General features: G+C 39.9%; 1 protein-coding gene and 1 long non-coding RNA gene across 2 annotated transcripts in view; one reads left to right on the top strand and one right to left on the bottom strand.

Moving 5' to 3' along the window:
• ATG10 (autophagy related 10) overlaps positions 1-26336 on the top strand; it is a 450669-nt gene that overhangs the window by 11515 nt on the left and 412818 nt on the right. The window lies entirely within an intron of this gene.
• Positions 4331-24548, bottom strand: LOC125282985 (uncharacterized). Its single transcript, XR_007190502.2, has 3 exons — positions 24284-24548; positions 13621-13736; positions 4331-8044 (listed from the first exon to the last, which is right to left on the bottom strand). It is a non-coding gene; the product is annotated as an uncharacterized LOC125282985 (long non-coding RNA).

The raw sequence follows: 26336 nt of genomic DNA on the forward strand, positions 1-26336 counted from the left end.
GTTCCCCTTGCCTGCGTGACTTTCCCTACTCCTCTCCAACTCCTGACCCTTTTGAATTCTCTGCTCTTGTAATTTATATCACATATAATAAGCTGCCTTTTACTAGAACTTAACTTTTCCTGGGTCTTGTCTCCCCACTGAGATATAACTGCAGGGATAATACTGTGATTCTTTAGCAGAGCCCACGATGGTCCCGTATTAATAGCATGTATCTGCTATTTCTTCTGAATTTAGTAACTAGGGAATGTAATGCCTAATTCAACAGCCTTTCTGTATTGGTGGCAGTTAGTCACTGTGATGACATCATTTCACATTTCATGGATTCAAAGGTGGAAACAAGAATTTAGATGTCATTTAGTCACATCTGCAAAGAGGGAGTTTCCACAGCGTTCCTTAATTCCAGCAAAGAAATTCTTATCTTTAACTGTTAATACAATGTTACGTACTTTTCCTCATTGAATCGACAATGCAATGGGAAAAAAATTAAGTCATCCTCCTCCTCATAATAAGCCTGCGTATACTTCAAGACAGTCATCAAGTAATCCTCTTCTCCCAAATGAACAATCAAAATATTTATTTGCATAGCTAATATCACAGACGGTCTAGGCAAATAGACAAAGTCTCTCTCCTGTGAATACTATTAGCTTGTAGTTCATGGTTTAGGCAACTGCTCTAGAGTGAAATAAAATCTTCAGAGATTTCCACTGGTCAATCAACACTTAAAATGTTTTTCTATGCTACTCCTGGTATTTGGAATATTTTAAGCTTTTATTGAAGGTAGAATGGTAATACTTACAACAATGGCAATACAGTTATCCATTCAACAAACATTCATTGAGCACCTACAGTATGTAGTATTGAGCAATACAGTATTTTGCTAAGCAATGGAGGGGATACAAAAATCTGTTAGAAGCAGTAGCTACCATAAAAGAAAGGTACAAAACTTTACTAAGGACTTATCATGAGCTTGGCACTGTGCTAAGTGCTGAGGATTTACAGATAGAGTTTCTTTCTTTGAGGAGCTCATAATCTAAAGAGGAGTGTAACAGTCTTATATTTCAGTATGGTCTCACAGTGGTATGAAAGATGTTAGTGGCAATGGGTACTCTGGGGACGTGGAAGACTACTTCTCCCTAGAGCTTGCTTGATATTTGCATGGAGCCTGGACTGTGGAATAAGATTTAGCTTGGAGCACCTGTGTGGCACAGTCAGTTGAGCTCCAGACTTTTGATTTCAGCTCAGGTCATGATCACAAGGTTGTGAGATTGAGCCCCATGTGGGGCTCCGTGCTCAGTGCGGAGTCTGCATGTCCCTCTCCCTCTGCCCCTCCCCACTATGTGCACATGTGCGCTCTCTCAAATAAATAAAAATCTTTAAAAAAAATAAAGCTTAGCTAAATTTTAAAAAATTAATTTAAAAACCATAAGGAAGGGCATTTCAACAAAGGGAGGTACAGGTACAAAGGCAGAAAGAGAAGAGAGATCATGCACGTTTCAGAAGCTACAAGGAATTTGCCTGAAGTGGAAAGACTGGAGATAGTTGTGGAGATAAAGCTGAAGAGTAAGCAAAGACTGATTCATGAAGAGTTTGTATGAGTACTATGAAAAAGACTGGGTTTTAAATCCTCAAGTAGCGGCTGCTGGAGGATTTTAAGCAGAGGAATTCCCTGCTCAGATTTGCAGTTTAGAAAAGTCACTCTGACAGTTTTGTGAAGGAGAGATGGAAGAGTGGATGGAGGCAGGCAAGTGGAGGGGTTATTTTAAGGACCCAAGTGGGAACTGATGAAGGACTGACTCAAGCTGGATGCAATAAAGAGTGGAGAAGGGAGAATCATACATGATCTGGAGATGGAGAACAATGGAAACTGGGACTGTGTGTCCATTTCATAAGATTGGGCAAAGATTATCTATTTGACCAACTTCTTAGAAGATTTAAAGTAAATATCCATAGATTTCACACAGAAAAAGAGAATTTACTCCTTATGTTTCAGTACAAGTCCTTTAACTATAAATTACTTCATGTGATAGAACCAATTTTATTTTTCAATGAGAATACATCTTATCTATAATGATGGAAGTTGTTGGGGAAATCAACATTTTATTCTTTTCAGGTTTTTAATGTATAAAGCGCTTCCTAGAATTCTTCCCAGCAAACAAACAAAACTCCCCAAACAGAAATAAACCAAAAATTAAAACCACAACCAAACAAAAGAAAAAATTATTTTTTAAAAAGATATATAGATAGATTCAGGATAAGGAACGTTTAAAAATTTGTCTTAGATCATTTAGACCTTGACTGGAAAAGCCTCCAGATCCTATGGAACTTGCCTGCTGTTGAAGGCTAGGTTCTCTGAAAGCAGAGTCTGAGCTGAGGTTGAAATACAGTGTGTTCATTAGGCATCATCATGTCTGTGAAAGGAAAGGAGAAGTAGGATTGTACAAAGAAAGAAGTCAGCCCCACGCGTGCGGGACGAAGCCTCAGCCAATCTGGTAGAGATCTCTAGAGCAAATATTATCCATCAGGGTGTCTTGTGTCCTGCCAAAATGGCCTGGCTCTTATACCCCTAGTCTTACTCATCTGAGGAGAGCTGCCTCGGGGAGGGCATGATCTCTGGAGAGGTGGCTCTTAGCAGCTGAGGCATTCCTGAAGATGCTGACACTTCCCATGGCTGGGTAGTGTGTCCTTCTTTGAAAGGTAGCGTGTCCTTCTCTGTGCGTCCCACACCTGTACATCAGCGTTTGGGTGGAGCTCAAAGACAGACTGGGCCATCTTCCTGGCCTTGGTAGAACTAAATCTATACCACTCCAGCCATATCTTTATATCTTCTCCCCTTACAAGTGCTATTTTCAGAATTACAGAAATACTAAAACAGTGTTGAAAAAGGAAGAATTCAAAACTGAGTTTAAAATTATTTACTAGTAATAAAATACCAGTGGGAACTAAAAGAAAAAAAATCGGAAAAAATAATATTAATGTAAGGACATTGTTCTCCTACCTCTCTGCATGCATAGTGGAAATCACAGAATTAATAAAACGTATAAAGCAATCACATAGCTTCATGGAATCTAGAACATTAGAAACTGACGTAGAGCACTCCTGAACGGTGGAAGTCAACTGTGGTTTCCTTTCTCCATCCGGTCAGTTACAGACTTACCTCAGGGACCTTTTCCAAAACATTTAGATTATCCTTGCTTGAGTCACTAATAATTGAACAGTACTCATAACAGGAATACCATAATGTAGAAGTTATGGCACAACATACAAGATGAAGGGGAGATAATTTTTAAAACCAATGGAATGACTAAAGAAAAAAATGGCTCATAAGAGTTTAGAATTATCAGTCTTTTTCTTTTTTTTTTTAAGATTTTATTTATTTATTTATTTATTTATTTATTTATTTGAGAGTGAGAGAAAGAGCACAAGCAGGAAGAGGTGTGGAGGGAGAGGGACAAACAGACTGCCTGCTAAGTGTGGAGTCCCCACACAGAGCTTGATGCAGGGCTGGATTCCAGGACCCCGAAATCACGATCTGAGCTGAAGTCAGATGCTTAACTGACTGAGCCACCCAGGTGCCCTTAGGGTATCAGTCTTTTTCAACATTACGGCAGAGCAAGGGACAGAAAATAGTGAAGATCTTTCATTGTGATTCCTGTAACTTAGTACTGTGTACTGAGTTCATAAATTCCTCATCCCTCAGAATTTATCTCTATGGTTAAAACTTACTGATTTAGATTCCATAAATTTGTCATGTCACAGTAATACAGTTGTAGTGTGTCATTCTGGCTAAGAAAAAAAAATTTTTTTTTAAAGATTTTATTTACTTATTTGACAGAGAGAGACACCCAGCGAGAGAGGGAACACAAGCAGGGGGAGTGGGAGAGGAAGAAGCAGGCTCCCAATGGAGAAGCCTGATGTGGGGCTCGATCCCAGAACGCTGGGATCATGCCCTGAGCCGAAGGCAGACGCCTAACGACTGCGCCACCCAGGCGCCCCAAGAAAATATTTTATAATGATTTTTTCCCTGAAAAAAGGAGCCTACTAATATTCTCCAAGCAGATCTTCAAACTTTGGGTTTCCATAATGTCAACTGTGGTTAAGATCCATTACCACGGGGGGGGGGCCTGGGTGGCACAGCGGTTAAGCGTCTGCCTTCGGCTCAGGGCGTGATCCCAGCATTCTGGGATCGAGCCCCACATCAGGCTCCTCTGCTATAAGCCTGTTTCTTCCTCTCCCACTCCCCCTGCTTGTGTTCCCTCTTTCGCTGGCTGTCTCTCTCTCTGTCGAATAAATAAATAAATAAAATCTTAAAAAAAAAAAAAAAAGATCCATTACCACGGGGGTGCCTGGGTGGCTCAGTCGGTTAAGCATCTGCCTTCGGCTCAGGTCATGATCCCAGGGTCCTGGGATCAAGCCCCACATCAGGCCCCCTGCTCGGTGGGGAGCCTGCTTCTCCCTCTCCTTCTGCCTGCCACTTCCACTTGCTTGTGCGTGCTGTCTCTCTCTCTCTGTCAAATAAATAAATAAAATCTGTAAAAAAATTTTTTAAAAAAGATCCATTACCACAGGAATAATGACTTATCGTTTTTAAACTGACATATTAACAAATATTTTTCTTGTATTATGCAAATTATTTAGAAAATAAATAATAAATAGCCTTTACTTCAAAAAATCTATTTTTCACTGATTTGGATGGCTTTTTCTGCTCCTCTCTCACACTAGGAGCTTTATTGTAGTCTCACTGTAGCTCCTCTACCTACCCCAACTAGTGGGGTTCTGCATCCCTACCTAGATGCCAGGCTGTATGCCAGAGAACCCCTGTCCATCCAACCTTAGGTAAAACCAGACTAGCGCCATAATACAGATGTGAGAAAAGGGTAGAAAAAGAGAGGAAGAATCTCTGAAATGGGTAAATGACAATATCCAAACTAAATGTAAACCTGAGTGTGCCCCCCAAAACATGTGAAGAGTAGCTCTGCCTCACCAGTTTCCCACAAACACCTTGGTCTTTGAGTTTATTTCTCACAAGCTATATTACTTGCCTTTGGAAAATAATGCACTTAAAATTTGTTATCCCTAAAAGTTGTCATAACTTTAAAAAAAATCCAACAAAGTTAAATGCTTCGATTTTCAGAATGTATGTGTCTAATGAACAATTACATTAGATGCCTTTAATTTTTTTTTTTTTAATTTGTTGCAAAGATGATCTTGGTCTTAGGCACTACATCCATCACAATTCCCAGATAAGTCCTCTGTGCCCCTAACCCCTCATCTCAGTGTTCACTGTTACTACTGTACGGTGAATGCCGGAACCTCCATCACTGTCCTCCCTCCAAAGCCAGAAGCCTCCACTGCCACTCTTGCCAGAAAATGTATTCTATAAGGCATCTACTTCCTCTCATTGTTCTCTTCCAAAACAATTTCTCTTACAAGCAAGGTGGATTGCCTGCACCTAGGTCACAGTTGTGCATCCTTGCTATAAAAGAAGCTGGGGGGGCGCCTGGGTGGCTCAGTTGTTAAGCGTCTGCCTTCGGCTCAGGGCGTGATCCCAGCATTCTGGGATCGAGCCCCACATCAGGCTCCTCTGCTGGGAGCCTGCTTCTTCCTCTCCCACTCCCCCTGCTTGTGTTCCCTCTCTCGCTGGCTGTCTCTCTGTTAAATAAATAAAATCTTTAAAAAAAAATTAAAATAAAAGAAGCTGGGAAAATGCATTAGGGCTTTTGTGATGGGTAGGCAGGACTTATGCTATGGGGAATTCCTCAAACATAGAAAAAACATTCAAAAGGTGATAAGCAGCCACAAAAACCAGAGCATGGAAGGTAACCAAATACAGAGCTCAAAATCTGTGCATCAAATTACTGGTAGTGACGGTTAAATTTCCCCAATCATGGAACTGGGGGAAATACTGCTCATCCCTGGGGAACTGGAGGGTAGTCATTTGAGTACTTCTTGCTGACATCTTTCATTGTGCTCCAGACTGTTCCAGATGGCAGGAAGTCCCTGCTCAGGCCTCTGGCGGGGACTTTCTCCAAAAGCTGACCCTCAACACTACACAGGGGCAAGCTGCCAGAGCAGCAGGGAGAGACGACTCACCTATACAGGCACAACCCGTTCTCCAAACACCTCGGAAACTTAACTGACACACAGTGGGGAAAAGAGCAGGTTTTCAAGCCTTGTTACTATGCATATGCTAATTATTAGGCAGAGGGGAACATGATAATTGAGTTATGAAACTACTAAATAAAAATAGACTACCTGACAGAGAGCTTCTTTACATGACGTTTTTACACAAGAATAAACAATGTGTTCTTTGTAGAGCTTAAAAAAAAAAAAAAAAGAAACAGGGTTAGTTTTATTCTGTAAACTACAGTCTCTTGTTGTAACTAGACTAGTGCTTGTATTTGTTGACATTTTGATTTATAAAAAACCTGAACAAGTTCAATTTCAATTGAAGCAATACCAGAGAAGGGGGGGATATTGATGTTCCTTCCCCCACCCCCTAGTAATGGCATATGCAAAAGCTTTAGAATTCTCTTTGTTCAACTCTGGGTCAGATTTCATGAAAACGAAATTGAAATTCCTTTTGCTCCCCATTCTTCCATGCATGTATAGAGCCTTATATTCCTAATGAGCACCAAGAAGCTTCCTTCCACAGAAGTTTATGTTTGAAAGATGAAATAACCTGTTTCCCTCCATTCTTCTCAATCCTGTTTCTGTCTTTCATTTGCTCTCCCTCCTTAATCACAACATGAAATGTGTGCTAATTAATTCACTGTTGACAAATCCAATCTAATGCCTAAAACTGGTGTCACGTGCTAAGTGGCCAAGGCAGAACCTAAAGCAGGGAAGTAAAGGGTCCTTGGGTTCTAGTGAGCCTTCTTTAGCATTGAATCACTATGGATAAAACCAAGGATTTTACACCTACCAAATGGCATACAAGTGGTTCACCATGTATTCAGATTAATGATGACTTTGTATAATATACTTTGTGATCCTTTGTTTAAGAAGAAAGACAACAAATATAGTAATATACAATAAAACAATTAGGAAAGAGTTCCCTGTAAGCCATGCTTGCTCATACAATGTTACTTTCTTCACATCAAATGATAAAAGTAAAAAAAAAAAAAAAAAGAAACGAAAAAAGGAATATTCAGAGTACAGTTTCTGATAAGAAGAAGCAACCAGATAACTCAAAGCAAATATTGCTAAATTAGATGCTAATTTGCGTTATCTACAGAAAGACTCTCCTTCCCCAAGTAGCCACTAAACGTAAATGCACATGTGACTGTGATCAGGAAGTACCCTTTCTCACGCATGTTTGCCTTCATAATTCACCTTCCCACCTTCCTCCATGATTTCTATCGAACAGTAATAAACAATGAAGATTACTTTAAAAATGCATCTGCCAGCACAGCACATTCACTTTTGCTGCAGGTTCCATTTCAAACAAATAGAGCAAGGAATTAAACTTAATTGCTAACCCAGGCTTACCATACCAGAATCTTCCAGATAAATTACATTTGAAAAGCTTACGCAGAGTTCCCCTCCTTTAAGTCAGTTTCTGAACCAGAAAGTTTGAATATTGCTCAAGAATACCCAGAATGCTGTGAGATAGGCTCTGAGTCCTGAAGCTGAGAGGCCCAAGAAACAGACCTGTGTTGCTGTTGCCCGAGACCCAGTGACAAGTTCTGCCGTTCCACCAGAGGGAAGCAAGGGTAACGAATATTTCCTGCGTTTTTGTGAAATGGTCTGTTCATGGTGTCACAAATGACATTTTAGGCTTTGTCAACAGACGTATGCTCTTAGTTTTTACCAATGGGGAAGTTAAGTGATAACTAATAACTTTGGATCCAAAGTTGCCTGAAAATCTGAGGATGGGCTTTGCCCCAGTTGTGTTGTTTCCAAATCAGTCAGACCTCCCTTGAAACTCAAATGTGACAGTGATCTCTCTTACTTGCCTATGCACTTTATTAAATGGAGGACTTCTGCTTCTCTTCCTTGATGTCATTTTTGTCTTGGCCACTGCACTTCCTTTCACCAGAGAGATCTAGAAAGAGAAAAAAAAGTGAAATTAAAACCTACGGATTATTTGTTATTACCAGTGTTGGGGAGAATAATTTGGTTTGAAGTGTTTAGGGGAGGAAAAGAAAAAGTTTGAAGGTTATCTCTGGGTTTGTGTACTTGCCCCTATTGCAAAACTAAGTTACTTAAGGACTAGTATGGTATTTTAGTATATACTTACTAAGAAAAGCCTACTGTTTTCAAAATGCTATTTTGTGCCATCTTGTCATTAGATCCTCCTAAAATCCCAGTGAGATATGTTATCAGGTGTTATTTATATTTATTTTAACACCGTCATTAATCACTCCATTTTATAGGTGAAGAGACTGAGGGCACAATGTTAAATGTTGCTCAGGAATACCCAGCCAATAGTGGTAAAGTTGAGACTAGGTACCAGCTCTTCTTCTTCTTCTTTTTTTTTTTAAGATTTTATTTATTTATTTGACAGAGCGAGAGACAGCCAGCGAGAGAGGGAACACAAGCAGGGGGAGTGGGAGAGGAAGAAGCAGGCTCCCAAGCAGGAGCCTGATGTGGGGCTCGATCCCGGAATGCCGGGATCACGCCCTGAGCCAAAGGCAGACGCTTAACTGCTAAGCCACCCAGGCGCCCCAAGGTACCAGCTCTTCTTCTTCTTTTTTTTTTTTTAATGATTTTTTATTATATTATGTTAGTCACCATACAGTAAGGTACCAGCTCTTCTGACCTATGATCTCATATATCTTCTACGTGGTCATCTGCCTCTGTTTTCTGGATAGTCACACAGTCCATAGCTGAAAGGCTCTTACATGCTGTTGTCCACTTCACAACCTGCTGTCTTCCAAAAATGCAGTCGTAGAACTTAGAATGCATTGTCCCACTAGAACAACAATGCCTACATTCCATAGACCCCTGTGTCACTTCACAAGAACCTATGCCTAACCCGCGAGAGTTAAGTATGTTCCTTTAAGACAAAATATATTTCACAGAACAATATTCCCTTAAGAAAGTTTCAAGGAAAAAAGTTCTCAGGCCAAATAAGTTTGGGAAACACAGCATATCATATATCCCACTCAGAGATTCATGATGTACATTTGCATATTAAAGGCTTTAAGAAGTTCTGCAGGAAAGAAAACTGCTTAAAATTGTTCCATTGAGAATTCGTCAACCTTCTCTGACTTTGAAACCCTTTCACTGTGTAACAGATATTAGCACCCAAAACTAGAGTTCCCCAAAACACATTTTGGACATTGCTGCTATAGGAAAATATGTTGAGTTACAATTTGAGATATTAGGAGCATCTCAGCTGCTCTGAGATTGGAAGTAACCCTGAATATGAGATAGATACTGGTGATCATTCCTGTGATATCAGTCTGGAGCTAAAATCAGTCATGGATATTGGGTCATATCCCAATATGTCTGGGTCAGATCCCAACATATCCCCACATAAAGCAGGGTCAGACCTTGAAGGATAAGGAACAGAAAAATAAAGGATAGGGATGATGCCTGGGAACACTGAGATGAGATCAAGATGATGGGGCTGGGAACATATGAATGATGAGAGTGACAGGGGAGTAGCTAACTTGGAAATTTATCTTGCCTTCCTCTTTCTTCTTCCTCAAATCTTGCGCTATAGACACTTCCCTAGACCAAACCAAGGGTAGGAAGCAGGGATGAGGCTGAGGGAAGCATTAATGGCTATCACGGAAGGAAAAGACAGAAAAGAGGTATGCCGAGCAAAAATGACACCGAGTAGAAGCAACTACTTTGTGGTTATCATGTTCAGGAAAGGATGAAAGCCGGAGGCTTATAGCCTATGTTCTCTAACAGTCAGATGAGCATCCAATGTATCATCCATACAGGGACACTTCTGGAGAGAAAGGGGCACTGTTAATAACCATGTGAGGACAACAGATGTAAACTGGGGCTATCCCAGGCACACCGAGATATGTGTTCACCTTATATGCTTGTTCCTTTGTGAACTATGTACCATGGCATTCAGAAAAAAAACCAAAAAGATATAAAAGATATGCATGTATGTGTTGATAGTGTGAACTATAATGGGTTCTACTTTAAATAAGTTGTTTAGACCAAAATACTGTCATGACCCCACTCAGCAAACAGGTATTGAGCATTTTGACGTGGAAATCACTGTGCTCAGCACTGTGGAGGATGTAGATAAGCAAATACACATCAAAGCTCGCAAGGACCCTCCAGTCAACACAATAATTAAGAGATTCCAAAGACCAATCTGCAAGTAAATTATCGCATATGGTCATAAGAGAGGAAAGAACATAATACAGGGGAAGTTCTGAGGAGCGCTGACCTGGAAGGCTTTGGAAATTTGGCGATGTTTGGAAGGACAAGAAGATTATTCTCAGGACTGGGGTGCAGGCAAGAGGAGTTAGAGCTTTCTGGGTGACAAGACAGTACCAGCAAAAGTGAAGAAGAGCATGTTTGCGGTAGCATGAGGAGCTTGGTCACGTTTGGCAGGAGTTTAGGATTTGTGAAGAGAAGTAGTGGCAGAGGAAGTGGGAAGAGCAGGTTGGAGCAAGCTTATGTAGGGACTTGAATGCCAATGTAAATTAAGTGGGAATAATTCAGGAAATAATCAAGAGCTTTGGTTGTATAGAAGCATCCTGGGACAACCACAAGTAGAACCACAACCACTTACCACTTCAGAAATCCTTGAAAATATTGGGGCCAGTTCTGCACTTCCACAAGATTGAGCCCAGAAAGCTGAAGGGCTTAGAAGCATTTGGTTTAAATATAACTATTAAGATTCTTATCAAATCCAAATTAGGCAACCGTAATTAGTTTTCCATTGCTGCTGTAAAACATTGCCACAGATTTAGCGGCCTGAAAAAATAGAAATTTATTTCTGACAGTTCTCTACATTAAAAGTCCAACATCAGTCTCAATGGGCTAAAATCAAGGTGTCAGCAGAGCTACACTCTTTTGTGGAGGTTTGAGGGGAGGGTCCATTTCTTGTCTTCTCCAGCTTCCAGAGGCTGCTCACATTCCTTGGCTTATAACCCCTTCCTCTGTTTTCAAAAGTAGCAGTGGTAGATGGAGTCCTTCTCACACTGCGTCACTTGACCTCTTCTGCCTCTTTCTCCAACTTTTAAGGACCCTTTTAATTATGTTTGGCTCATCTGAGAATCTCCCTGTATGTTGATTAACAACCACTTTAATTCTCCTTTGCCATGTAAGTAACATATTCACGGGTTCCTAGGATTAGGACACAGACATCTTTGGGGAGTTATTCTGGTTAGCCCAGCAATGTAGCAGTTAGGACCTCCCATGATTTTTAAATTCTCCCTACTCCTCTTTGCCCAGGCATAGGCAAATGGCCTCGTCCTTTGTTTCTCAAGGCAGTTCTAATCACTCATTTTGTGTATAACAGACTTTTCCTGAAGAATTGTGGGTTGCAGTGGGTGACCATGCTGCAGTGTAGCAAAGCACTTAAATTTGAATAAGACACTTCTTTGCTTCTCAAGTTTTTGACCATAGGGAGTTTCTTTTTAGCCTTTTTCTCTTCTGGTCTGCTCATCCTCCCCATCTCCAGGGACGTTTTTCCCCCTTCTTCTCTCTTCTTTAATTCTTGGACCTGCCAAAATACCTCCCTCCCAATCCTCACTGGAAACGGAAAATTCCTGTTACTTTATTATTTAAAGCAATTTGGCTTATTTGGCCCAGCCTTTCCCATCCAGGATATGTCCTCGGCCTTCCCTTTCATTACCAAAAAGATCCATCAGCATCTTTTGTGACAAATTCTGTGTCTACAGTCCATTTTAGTTTTTTGTTTTTGTTCTTTTTTTTTTTTAAGATTTTATTTATTTGAGAGAGAGAGAGAGCACAGAGGGAGAGTGAGAGAAAGAAGGAGACTCCCCGCTGGGCAGAGAGCCCGATGTGGGGCTTGATCCCAGCACCCTGAGATCATGTCCTGAGCCAAAGGCAGACGCTTAACCGACTGAGCCACCCAGGTGCCCCTTGTTTCTGTTTTATTAGAGAGAGAGAGACAAAGAGAGGGAAAGGCAGAGGGAGAAGGAGAGAGGGAGTCTTAAGCAGGCTTCACACCCAGTGCGGAGTCTGATGCGGGACTTGATCCCACAACCCTGAGATCATGACCCAAGCTGAAATCAAGAGTCGAACACTCAGCTGACTGAACCACCAGGGCGCCACCATTTTAGTTATTTTTAATAGTAATTATTGTCCTCTCCCTTCATGCTATTAGAGAAAGCTTTAGTACCAAATTTAGGAAGAACATTCCCTTCCCTGTATTGGTGGGTTACCTTCTGCAACACAGGAGTAATTGGACACTGCTTTACCATGAAATGAAACAAAGTGGCAGAGTGTCACCTGGGATGGCAAAATCAGCCCCATGCTAGTGATCAGGAGACCGGGATACTGATTCTAGTCCCTCAAATGACCTGATGACTTTGAGCAAGTCAGAACCACTATGAGTCACCATTTTGTCAGGAAAGTTGAGTTAGATGTTCTCCCAGTTCCAAACTTCTGTAAATACTTCACTGAATTAGTGGAATTTACGTTTGTAGCCTGGGAGCTTATTTGACATAACAAGTAGTTAAAAGCAAACCAGTGTTACAGGAGCTTTAGGGACTCCCAGAAATTTTATTACTGTAGTATCTGGATTAATCATCTGGGACTACATTAAGTTTGGAGACCCTAAGCTTTTTCTTTTATTTTTGAAAGGACTGATGGGATGTTAGCCAACCTGTGCCAGCTACAATGATGGACTGAAAAGAAAAAATATGGGAGGAATCAGTGTTCTATCAGGTATGGGATAGAATGAAATAGCGGGCAATAGCAGGAAAATCACTTAAGAGACTGTTGTAAAAGTTCAGGCATAATAAAAATGTAACAGGATGCTAGATGGGACTTTTCCTGTTGTCTCAGGGTTTCCGCCAAAGCACCACAGCTGAGGACAATAGGCAATAGGAATCCACACATTCTAAAGAAAGTTGCTAAACACATCCATGCATGGTTTGCTAACTGGTTCTTTGACTCCTCATTCTATCATGACCCCATCCTATATAAGAGAAATTAGTGACTCATTAAAGAGAAGAGTCTGGGAAGTAAAAATTTGCAAAAGTTGAAAGTGCAATGGTTTTTCGGTCTTCTCAAATGACATGTTCTTTGGAGTTTGGGGAACAGAAGGCTGATTCCTAGCTCCCACCTGGAGGTGGACAGGGACAGAGAGAATAACAATGGGAGAGCCCGTCCTTCTGGAATTTGACCAGAAAAGGGGGGTGAATTTTCCACAAGCCAAATATACAGCCTGGGAGGTAGCTGAGTTCCAAGGCTACATGCTGGGCCAGAGTATCACTCTTGGGAGAACAGAACAGTGTTTGACATTCTTGATAGCGGGGAGGTAGAGGGGTGGCAGTTGCAGAAGGACCCACAAAAATACTCCATGAAAGAAAGGGCCAGCATTGGATAGTTGCTAGGACTGAAGCCGTTTGAGAGAGAGGACATCAAGAGAGAACCAAGAAAGAAGTACTAGGAGCAGAAGCTACCATCTCCTCTAGTCCTTTCCATCCCCTTATCCTGTCTCCTCCATACCTGTCCTGAAGGAACCAGAAGCAGTTGACAGAGAAAGTAGAGCAGGAGGGCCAAGGAACAGACTCCGTTGTGCTCCCACCACTGGTTCCACCACTGTCTCCCTGGCTAGGCCTGAGCTGGAAAAAGGAGAGAAGCTTTAAACTGGATGGGAAATGGAAATTTTGAATTTAGATTAGAATAAACTTTTTATATTCTGAAAATGAGACTATTGTCTAATATCCTGAAATAATGAGAAAGTACACAGAATCTGCCTGAAGTATCATCCAGGGGCAGGAAAGGGAGATAAGACAAACATGTTTGAATGCAATGAAATTTTAAAATAATGCTTTTCCTGTTTGCACCTCAGAGAGGCCAGCTCCTATGATAAATCAGTATGCCGGCAATAATAAATAATAATGATAATAATGACAATAATAATAACAACCATTTGTTAAATGTTGGCACAGTGTGCCAGACTTATGTTAGGTGCCAGAGATACATTATTTCATGTAATCTTTACAACAATGTCATGAGATACTATTAAATGTAACCCCATTTAACAGATGTTCACTTAGAGAGATTAAATAATTTGCCACAAAATACGGTTAATAAGTTGCTGATTTCAGACCCCACAATCCATTTAGGGCTAGAATGGGGTAGCATTTATAAAAGAGGAAAGAAGCAAGGAATTAATGACTGAAATATCAGTGTTTTTCATTCTAATCCAAGAGTAGATGAAATAATTGATAAAAAGTAATGACACGAATAATGTATATTGATAGGACTTCAATTATCATACAACCCACAAATAACATTTGTTGCTAAATATAAAACCAGTAAACATATATGTTAAATAACTTGATTTCAGTGGGTTGTTTTGGGGGGTTTTTGTTTGTCTATTTGTTTTTTAAGAAATGTTGCCTGGTTATTTTGAAATTAGTTCCCCGGAATACACCTAATATGTTAATTTGTCATTTATCCTATGTCAGTGTTTTATTATGCCTGAGATAGTTGATGAAAATAACTGAGTACACACACATTCATTGTTTTAGTAATAATGTAGATGCTTAAAATAGATACCTAAACTCAAGAATAACTTCTTCACTGTGAACTCCTGGAAGCAGGGATCTGATCTTACTCGTAATTGGGCTCTAACCCCCAAGGTCATGAGATAAGTATCTGGTACGTTGTAGATGCTCACTAATCTAGAATTTTTTATTGAGCAACTACTAGGTTCCAGGCACTGAATGTTATATATGACATATACATATACACACATATATATGGCAGAGCAAATCTCCTTATAGCATGTGTTCATAGCCCTTGCTACACCCCTCCTGCCATCTAAAAAGATGTTCTTTTTGTTCCGTAGCTTTTATGCTATAGCTTTTGTTCTATAGTTTTTATTATCTGTCCTCTAAGGGGAATCAGAGTTTGTTGCCAGATTCTTGGACATTTGTGATATAGAATTGAGAGACTGGAGCCAGAGAAACAGAACTAATGAGGTAGGAGGACGGGGGAGAGAAAGAAAGGATAGCCCTATGAAGGGAGGACTTTGGGGAGAAGTATGGGGGAGAGGTTAATTTAGGGAATACTATGGTAGATTACAAATAGCACCTCCTTTGTTTGCGCTCTGAGAAACCCAAGTAAAGGATATGATATATTTCTGCTTCTAGTGTCTTTTTCTTCCCCAAGATAGGAACACAGCGTCCCAGATTAGGTATTATTTCTAATCCTTAAAACATGCTGCCAATGGAAACATTACTGTCTTTAATTTCCAGGTGAAGAAAGAGCCTTAAAGTAAATAAGTAATTCTCTCAAGGCTCCGCAACTCAAGCTTGGATGTGAATCCAGTTTTGGTGGGCCCCCAGCCTGCTGTCTTTCCACGATGCCACACTGTACCCCCATAACCATCTGTGGAAGTGAACTGAATCAAAAGGCTTCCCTTGTGAAGGACATCTATTTATTCTGATATCATAGATAAATGAGAAAGGCTTTTTTTTTTTTTTTAAGATTTTATTTATTTATCTGACAGAGAGAGCAGGCACAAACAGGGGGAGCACCAGGCAGAGGGAGAGGGAGAGGCAGGCTCCCGGCTGAGCAGAGAGACTGACCTGGGGCTTGATCCCAAGACGCTGGGATTGTGACCTCACTGGAAGGCAGCTGCCGAACTAACTGAGCCACTCAGGTGCCCCATAGGAAAGACTTATTTCTGATATTTGAGTCAGGAGAGAAAAGCTTAACTCCTAGCCTGGAAAGCAGGCCTGCTTGCTGTACGAAGCTTGCCTGTGGGCTGGATGGTTCATTTTGAAGTCCAATCGCTCTACACTAGGAAATGGCATTGTTTACCGCAAAGGTTCAGCTAAAACTGTTGCTAAAATTGCTCTGTGGCCATTCAAGTTTCTGGAAATCAATTTTCTGACCAGGTAGCTTACCTGATACAAAGAAGTGAGGAGTAAAAGCTTTCTTCAAACTGCCAACCAAGTTACCCTGGACCTTTCAATGGCCAGGTAGTAAACTAAATTGTATGCACTTATTTTGCTGAATTATCATTTTAAATGGCTTGGGGTAATGTTCTCATCCTCTGTCGCCATAGAAACAGTTCTAAAATTTCATATAAATACCTCAGAAACAGGACTACCTACTCCCATGGAAATGGGTAGTAGGTACAATGAACCTCCAAGGAAATAAATGGCTGCTTGACAGAAAATAATACAACCTATTAAAAGAAGTCTCTTTATGATCCAAGTTCTTCCTAATGGATAAGCTAAGTATATGAACAGGTAGGGAGGAAAAAGGGTCTGAACATAGTGTGAGGTGCTTTTGGAATAGTTTGCAAATACTGCTTTCCAAAGTTGAATAAACTTTGTCTTATTGAGGGAACATTCCACTGAGGTGTTAACACTGGAGTGATTTCATCTATATTCAGAGAGTACATGCCACAAAGCCATTATGGACCAGACAGGAGTTGTATAAAAATGATTTGACAAAAAGAAATAGCCAGTCTGCTATGCCAAAATCCAGAGTGCTCTTCTTCAAGGTGAATCATATTCCATTCCAAAATGTCAAGTAGATTTAGTCATTTTAATCTTTTTATTAGATTAAAACTTGATGCCTTTATAAAAGCTGAAGGAAATGACTGGAATATAGGCTCCACCCCTGAGAAACCGTGTTATCTTGGGCAAGTTGCTTGCTTCTGTCAGCCTCAGTTTCTCCATTTCTAAACTGAAATGGCAGGATTTTTATGGCAGAATTAAATAAAATAACCCATGAAAAGCATTTACCACTGTCTTCAGCAGTGAAGTGTTATTAGAAATTGTTACTTATCAAAAGAAATAATAAATGTAATAACTTGTAATTAGCATGTTGAAGTCATCAACGTTGTTGTATATTGTTAAGTTTTACATTCTCTCTTTCCCTTCAACCCGTAGACACTCTCTGATCTTAAATAATTAAAAAGAGTGTGCTGAGGGATAAGAAAACACTGATCTTAAGGCAGAGTTGATGCAATTTCTGACTGTTCTGGTATTGGTGAATCCAGAAGTTTCCAAGTGCCATGGGCATCTTTTTTGCAGTATTTCCTCCTGATGTTTGAAAAGAAAGTCTGTTTTCATAAGACCTTGGTCTGATTTCCAGTGGGAAAAAGGCTGAAGAAATTTGGCTTCATTTCCAAGTATCTTTGCACTTTTCCCAATTGCATAGAACCTCCAAGCTTCCCCAGATTACCTCGTTTCAATGACATCGAATCTTTCAAAGGGAATGTAATAATTCCGCAGAGAACTTAGCATTTCTGACAGCCTACCTCCCACTGTCCTCAGTGCTTCATAAATTATGCTGCCTCTGAATGTGAGCTGGGCAGCACCATTTTCCTGGCCCCTAGTGATTCATGGTTTCTCTTAACTATGTCAGTGCCTCGTCAGCAAAGCTGTTCCTTTTGGACAGAGTGTGATGTGATCTGCTTCTTGGAGGGCAGCTTGCTAATTATATACTGATTTTATATACTGATTTTTTTTTTTTTTACATTTTCAAGGTAACTAATAACTATTAACTTTAGGAATTATTTCAAAATTCAGAAAACATTACCATTTAATTAACAATCTGCTCTCTGCAATACACTGTGACCTGAGAAGCCACTCTAATGGTAATATGCTGTTATCATTAAAATTAACTAACAAACCAGAAGAATAGTGCTGTTCAGGTCAGATATAGAGAGACCATAATTAAAAGAAAGTGAAACTAAAAACAAGTATCAGACCAAAGATCAACACAGCGTGGACGGCCACTGTGCCAGCTTCCCTGTTTTGCACTGCCAAAGCAGCTCCCTCCCGACCTGTGTCTGCATGACTCCTCAGGAATTCCAAACCCAGGCCTTCCTTGAGAACAAGACTGAGCCAATGTGGTGGGGGGTTAAACAATGGAGGCTCAAAGGGAACAGGATGAAAAGTTCCTGACATTGACTTGCTTCTAGGGTACCTTCTTATGTATCTATTATCTTTAGATGTAAGAATAAAAACCCATCGTTACGAATGTGTCTTATCTTTTCTCAGACTTCAGGACTTTCCAGAAATCTTTCCAGTGACACAGGTTCTGACTAATGTAGGAAACTTCTGATGAGGGAGATGCAGTGGAGGCTATAATGTGGAGGCCTTTCCAGCATTTTGCTTGCCCCTGTCTTTTCAGAGGATTCTGCCATTGCCAGGACACCTCTTTGGTTTAGGGAATGCCCCTGGGAGAAAGGGGGTTGGAGAAGAAGAAAAAATCTTATGAGATACGGCTAGGAAAATAGTTTTACATTACTTGGAGAAGAGAATTCTAGAAAAGCTATAGGATGAAGCCAACAGGAAAGCAAAAGATTTAAACAAAATAGTTCCCTAGACTATGTATTGACAGCATGGTGTTTGAGAGGCAATATTTAAATTATTTGGGGATTTTCTTTGTCAATGGGACATGTTTCTTGGACAACATGGCAACCTGAGATTGGACCTCCTGAATTTCAGCCTCACTAAAATTACTTTGGGGATGATTAATACAAATAAGCTTCTGCTACTACTTAGTTCTCCTGCTGCCAGAGCTCACCTGACTTCTGAAGCTTATATCCATGAGCCTCAGAGTCATTGTTGGTACAGGACTCCTTGCACAACTCTGATCTCCTGCTCTTGCTAAAGCCTCCTCACCCTTGTCCATCAGCTCTATCCTGTGTCTCTCTCCTTACAGGGTTTTAGGAGATTCATAGCTTATAGGGAATAAAGGTGTGGGGATAGGGCTACCTCAAAAGAGTTTAGAAATAGGCTCAGATCAGAGGGCCAAAAGCCATTATGAGTTAAGTAGGGGTTTGTTTGCCTTTTGTTGTTGTTGGTGGTCTGAATTGATTATCTATCATTTACACATTGTTTCTTTGGGAAAAATGTGTTCTGATTTCCAAACAATGAATGTATATAAAGATTTTTAAAAGACAACCCAATGTAGGTCTAGGGCCGCCTTTCAGAATTCCTCTTGGATTATACTGGTGTTGGTCTGACTTGATTTTTATTTCTAAAAAACACACTCACTATTTAATTTTTAAAATATGCATATGTAGATATTAAAAGATTATCGAAGTATGCACCAAGATGCTAATCACCAAAATAAGATTATTGAATATGCACCAAGATGCTAATAATAATTATCTTTGGGTTGTCATATTATAACAGATAGTTTCTTCTCTGTATCTTTATTTTTTCCACAATGAGTAAACAATAAGGATTTTTTCATTTTTTAATTAAATAGGATTGGAAAATAAAATTTATAACAGCATCCAAAGACACTGTAAACATTTAGAGATAATTTAATAAAAGAAGTAAGTATAAGATTTCTGTGCTGAAAAAATACACAATACTCCTGAAAAAATTGCGAAAAAAAAGACCTAAGTAAATAGAAATAAACATGTTCGGGGATTGGTACACTCAGTATTGTCAAGATGTCATTTCTCCCCACAGTAATATATAGATTCAATTCAATTCAAAATTCCAAAGGGCTTTTTTGTAGAAATTGGCATGCTAATTCTAAAATATATATGGGTGATACACCTGGGTAGCTCAGTCAGTTAAGTGTTCAACTCTTGGTTTCAGCTTGGGTCATGATCTCAAGGGTGTGGGATTGAGCCTTGCATCAGGCTTCACTCTCCATGTGGAGTCTGCTTGAGATTCTCTCTCTCCCTCTCCCTTTGCCCCTCCCCCCACACTCTCTTCCCCTCCCCCCAAAATAAATATATAAAATCTTTAAAATATATATAGCGGTGCCTGTGTAGCTCAGTCAGTTAAGCGTCTGACTCTTGATTTTGGCTCAGGTCATGATCTCAGGGTCATGAGATCAAGTCCCACATCAGGCTCCATGCTGGGGAATGAAGCCTGCTTAAAATTCTCTCTCTCTCCCTCTGTTCCTCCCCCTCCCCACTCATGTGTGCTCTCTCCCTTTCTCTAATTAATTAATCAATTAAAAAATATATGGAAAACCAAAGGACCTGAAATAGCCAAAGCAACCTTGGGCAGGGGGTGGGGGGGAGAACAAAGTTGGAAGACTTAATTTATTGGGTTCTTATTTCAAGACTTATTTTAAAGCTATAATAATCAAAATGGACTAATATTGACAAAAGATTAGACAGATAAATCAGCAGAACATAAGAGGGAAGTTCAGAAGTAGACCCACAATTATAAAGTCAAATGATTTTCAGCAAAGGAGCCAAAGAAATTCGATGGGGTTAGAGGAATGGTTCTGTTCGGTGACAATTGGATACTTATATATGCCAAAAGATGAAACTGGACCCCTATCTCACATCATACACAAAAAATTAATTCAGGATGCATCATAGACTTAAATATATAAGGGAAAATATTTACAGTGATGGCTAGGCAAAGATTTCTTAGACTGGCCAGAGGAAGCACTCATCGTAAAAGGGAAATATCAATAAATTGGACTTTATCAAAGTCAAAAAAACCTTTGCTCATCAAAAAACACTGTTAAGAAAATAAATAGTTTACAGAGTGGGGGAAAACAATTTCACAGCACATGTATTTGGCTAAAGACTTACATCCAGAACACATCAAGCATATCTACAACTTAATAATAAAAAGACAACACACTTAAAGAATGGCCAAAAGACTTGGACATGTCACAAAGGAAGACTTTAAATAGCCAATAAATACATTAAAATATGCTCAACATCATTAATCATCAACTGCCAAGTAAAATCACTATTTTAAAACAATGTGTTCACTAAAATGAGTTAAGATTTAAAAGATTGACAACATCCAGTATTGGCAGGAATTTTCATCACTACTGGTGAGAATAGAGTGGTACAACTACTTTCAAAAATTGTATGGTATTTCTTATAAAAAATATATATCTACTCTTTGTATGCCAGTTCTACTCCTGAGTGTTTATCCAGGAGAAATTTTAAAAAATATGTTCACAAAAGACTTGTGCTATATTCATAGCAGCTTTATTCATTAAAGCCAAAACAGTGGAAACAACTCAGAGGGGGAGACTCTGCCTGGTCAGGCCCCTCGTTACCTGTCTGTTGTCATGTCATCTTACATGAATCACCTTGCCCTTACCACCCTTCCATTTATACTCTCAGAACACTCCAGTCTCTGTCATGTTTATGCCTTTGAACAGTGCAATTCCATCTGCCCAGAATTTCCCCTCCCTCTATTCTTGTTCTCCTAGACCATCCCCCCAGAATCAGCTTGAGTTTTCTGAGTTGTTTTCCCTGCCTCCTCTTTGCAGTCTTAAGCACGCTTTCCCTTAGGATCATGGAATGATCATGCTGGATTATGATCTGTTATGTGCATGTTCATCTTCTCCACTAGCTCATAAGCTTCTGTCTTCATACATAGCACCTAGTATTACATCTAGCACACAGTAGATATTAAAAGAAAATTGGTTAAATACATGTCAGAATCTAACTTACTCTGTATCTGATGCTGAAATACATACTACTAATTTACTTTTTATTTCCAAATGCAGATAAGTTTCATGTTAATGTTGCCAGTTGAATACTTTCCTTGGCATGACCCCCTATCCCTTAAGCAGTGCCTGTGGGAAAGTTGAATAAATACTACTATGATATTAATCAATGGACTGTGCCAATTATCACAGGTTCTCACTGTATTTTACCAGTTGCTCTTAGCCCTTTCAATTCGTTAATGATTTACATGCTAGTGGAAGATTCTTAAGTAGATGTGTCTCTGAAAAGTGTGCTTTTTGCTTTTTATAGTGGCCTGGGCATGTGGGTTTTCAGTTGTTTATATCCTGTAATTATCCAAAGGAAATATCATCTTTTAAGAGTAGAAACTTTTCGGGGGTGCCTGGGTAGCGCAGTCGTTAAGCGTCTGCCTTCGGCTCAGGGCGTGATCCCGGTGTTCTGGGATTGAGTCCCACATCAGGCTCGTCCACTGGGAGCCTGCTTCTTCCTCTCCCACTCCCCCTGCTGTGTTCCCTCTCTCACTGGCTGTCTCTCTGTCACATAAATACATAAAATCTTTAAAAAAAAAAAAAAAAGAAGAGGAGAAACTTTTCAAAAAGAGGTGGTTTCTTTGTTGTGGGGGGCTGTCTTTTGCATTGTACAACGTTCAGCGGTGTCCCCAGCTTCTACCCTTTAGAAGTCAGAAATACTCTCAAATTGTGACCACCAAAAATGTCTTCAGGCATTACCAAATGTCCAGAGACACATACTCACCACCAGGTAAGAACTACCACCCTGTAGGTTAAGAGAAGTGTCCCTGGAATCTGACCTTTGTTCAAGCTCTATCACTCAGGGATCCAGGTTAGGGTATTACCTTTCCGTGTTCAGTTTCTTAATCTGTAAAATGTGAATTGAAGGGAAAATTGTGAAAAAAATTCTAGTAGACCCAAAGATTACTGGATATTTTCAGTTGAAAACAAGGCATCTATGTCTAGCATGTTCTTCTAAATTCTTTAAATCTATCATCTCTTACTTTTCACTGTCTTTGAGCTACTTTATAGTTCTGTAGCTTATAGAAAATCAATAAAAATGTAATTCTTTTTTTGGGTTTTGTTTTGTTTTGTTGTTTTTTTTAGGGAGAGAGAGTTGTGGGGGCGAGCAGAGGAAGAAGGAGAGGGGATCTGAAGCAGGCTCCTCGCTCAGCACAGAGCCCAGCGTGGGTCTTGATCTCATGACCCTGAGATCATGACCTGAGCTGAAATTAAGAGTCGGATGTTTAACTGGCTGAGCCACCCAGGCGCCCTGATAAAAATGTAATTCTTGAAGATAAAAGTTCAACTTGTGTCTGGTAGAATGAAATCAATTATTTGCCTGTGAATACTAGCACACTTTTCCTCTTTTTGCATCTTTTTATTTTTTTAAGATGTATTTATTTTATTGAAAGAAAGAGAGTGTGCGCTCTTTTGGGGGAGGGAGGAGCAGAGGGGTAGGGAGAGGGAGAGAGAGAATCTCAAGCAGACTCCCCCCTGAGCATGGAGCCCAACGCAGGGCTCAATCTCACAACCCTGAGATCATGAACTGAGCCGAAACCTAGAGTTGGGCATTTAACTGACTGAGCCACCCAAGCACCTCATTTTTGCACCTATTTTAAAATTCATTTCAACATACCTTATTTGCCCATATGTAAGTGGTATTGTGAATTTTCCTTTGAATCCATCGAAACATCTTGGTGGTTCCCTTATTAACTAAAAAATTAAATGACATCTTTGACATGTGTTTTTTTTAAAAAAAAAAAGTTGTTGCTTCTATAGTGATCTACTCATTCTTTTAGGGCTGAAAGCATGATACTTGCCTAAAGACCTCCAGAGCAGAGGTTTTTAGTATGCAGACTACTTCAGTCAAACCACTCTTCTGATTCCTTACAACTCATAGTTTTTATATGCATTAATGAAATTAATTAGGGGAATAAAGTAAGGGTTTTGAAAGCAATGGTAGTATCTACAATGCTACTTGGATTCTCTGGATTCCTTGTTTTCACTGTGGAAATTTACTAGTTCAAATGGCAGTCTGTGCTAGAGTACCTAACCCCATTGGTGACAAGAAGTAGAAAAGGATCCCTGATACCCAACAGGCACACTGCCTCATCATTTGCAAAACCAAAATGCACTTCATATCTGAATTGACAGGGATCATATTTCCTATGGAAGTCATTATTTACGAAAAACAGTTTTATTGTTAACTATGGTAGATTGTTTCATTTCAACCTACTTATTGAAATGAAGTGTTCCAACATGAGCCTGTAGCTAAAAGGGGTTCAGAAGTGTGAAAAATTTACTGGAACTCCAAAAGCACTGTCTTAAGATCTAGGAGAAACTGACTTTGGTTCTTTCTAGCTCTCTGCCCCTAATTTGTTTGTGACCTTGGGGAAGCTCTTAGATCTTCCTGAATCTCCCTTTCTTCATCTATAACGTAGTTGAACTAGAAAGCCTTAGCTTATTTTCAGGTTCAAGATTCTATGACACTGTGACTTTTTATGAGTGTTCTCAAAACCAAGTAGAATCAGCATTTTTCAGAGGAATACAAATACAGAAAATCTGTGTTGAGGTTCTCTAACTTTCTATTCCTCCTAGTTTATGACTCCTTCTACTACTTTTGACTCGGTCCTACCTTCCCTCTTCCACCCAGTAACAGGGCTGCCATTTGGGAACTGATACCCAGTAATGACGTTAGCGAATCACCTACCCTTTGCCCCTTGCTCCACATGGGTAAGACCATCTTCATGAAATATTTCTTCATCGCTATGGACAAAGGGATTTTTGTTGTTGGGGTTCCCCATTATTTTCAAGTCCAGCGATTCCTCCTTTATTGTTTCCATTTCCTCTGATTCCTTGTCCACCAGCTGCTTCTCTTTCATGGCTGCATGTTTCTTCATTTAGTGTTGAGGGCTAGGTCAGCAGCTGCAGGAGAACTTGATTAGTGCCTTGCCTCTGTGCAGACACATTTTCCTGACAGCATCGATCCTGGGCGGTTTCGCTTTGCAGGCAGCTCCACGGAGGAGGAGCTTGTGCTGCAAAGGAGGTGGACTGTTGTCTGGTCAAGGTGAGTTTGGGGCAGGCTACTAATTCATTCCTCTTTGCTCAGCTGTTAATTTTGCTTAAATAGGAACTGCTTGCAAATTTTTATTTAAAAATCCACTGCCTGACTGAGACCTTGTGATGTCAAGATTCAAAGACAATTTTTTATTGCTAAGTTATTAGTCCTTTGAAAGAAGGAAAATTTGGTGTTTAATATTTAAACAGTTTCTATTTTGCTGAATTCTTTGATATCTGAATGTTAACTGTGTAACCATTTAAGGTCCATTTCTAGAGACTTTCCCAGACATTTAAAAAGCACTACAGGAATTTATTTGTAATGCTCTTGCATGAAAAATTGCCATCCATTTCTTGTCATCGTGGTTCATTGCCAGCAAATACGTCCATTAGGAATGAAATAAAGAAATGTTTTATATTTTGATGCATTTCAATTTGTCAGTTATAATAGACTTTTGGGTTTGTTTTGTTTTGTTTTTTTGAGAACAGGAATAAATTCTTCTCATCTTTAAAATGTTATCACTTCTTTAAATTTTGGAAAAATTAATTAGATTTAGTATAGGGAAATTGCAATATCTTTGAGTCAAGAGGATAACTCCAAGCCTTTTCTTTCAAATTTTTTTTTTTTTTTTCTGGATTTCTGGTTTGAGGTTCAGGAGTCATTGAAAAAAAACTAGCACAAGTGTGCCTGGATGTAGATGTGACTAAGGATTAATTTCCCCATGCTTTTTAAGGACATCCCCACCTTTATGTAGCCTGTGCCTCCACTAGGAAATGCGCAAACTTGCAAACCTTACTAAATAGGTAAACTTAGCAACCATTTGCACCTCCCAGGTGACACTGCTGGCCACCGGACATAGGGACACCCAATGGCAGTGACGAATCAGATCTCTCAAAATTAAAGAGACTTAAAAGTGTCCTCAGATGGCAGTCTGGGAATCGTGAGAACTTGGGATCTGCAGTGGCCATTTTCAATTTTCAACATGAGCCTGCTGATGAGTAGGCAGAGAGTGCTAGAGAATGGAGTCGATTGACAGAGAGAAGCAAAAATAGTAAATTATGAGGTGACAGGGGAGACAGAGGGAAGTAACCCTTGGTTCTAGGTCTATTTCTTAATCCATCCAGGGACTGTACATCAATTTTTTTTTCTACGATGGCCAGCTGATGGCCCTTTTTAACCTCACAAGAAACTCCCCTTGAGTGGCTTTTTCTTCCTGGCAACAAATAGAGCTTTGGCTAAAACATTAATACCACAATTGACCAAGAGCACTGTAGATTTTATTGTATGAAAACCGAAAGTTTCCAACTGTCCTTTGTAGCTACCAACATGAAACTCTTTCCAGATTATGCTTTTCTAATTGTAAAACGCAGACTGGACCACAGAAGATTCAAGAACAGTCCCAATTTGCAGCATGGATTTACCAACTAGGTTTGAAAATACTTGTCAAATATTACGAGATGTTACCCTTCAAATGAAGTTTCTTCTACTGGTCCTTCTTTTTTTTTTTTTTTTTAAGATTTTATTTATTTATTTGACAGAGAGAGAGAGACAGCCAGTGAGAGAGGGAACACAAGCAGGGGGAGTGGGCGAGCAAGAAGCAGGCTCATAGTGGAGGAGCCTGATGTGGGGCTCAATCCCAGGACTCTGGGATCACGCCCTGAGCCAAAGGCAGATGCTTAACGACTGAGCCACCCAGGCGCCCCCT

This window comes from Ursus arctos, unplaced genomic scaffold (assembly GCF_023065955.2).
Source record: "Ursus arctos isolate Adak ecotype North America unplaced genomic scaffold, UrsArc2.0 scaffold_5, whole genome shotgun sequence".
NCBI lineage: Eukaryota > Metazoa > Chordata > Mammalia > Carnivora > Ursidae > Ursus > Ursus arctos.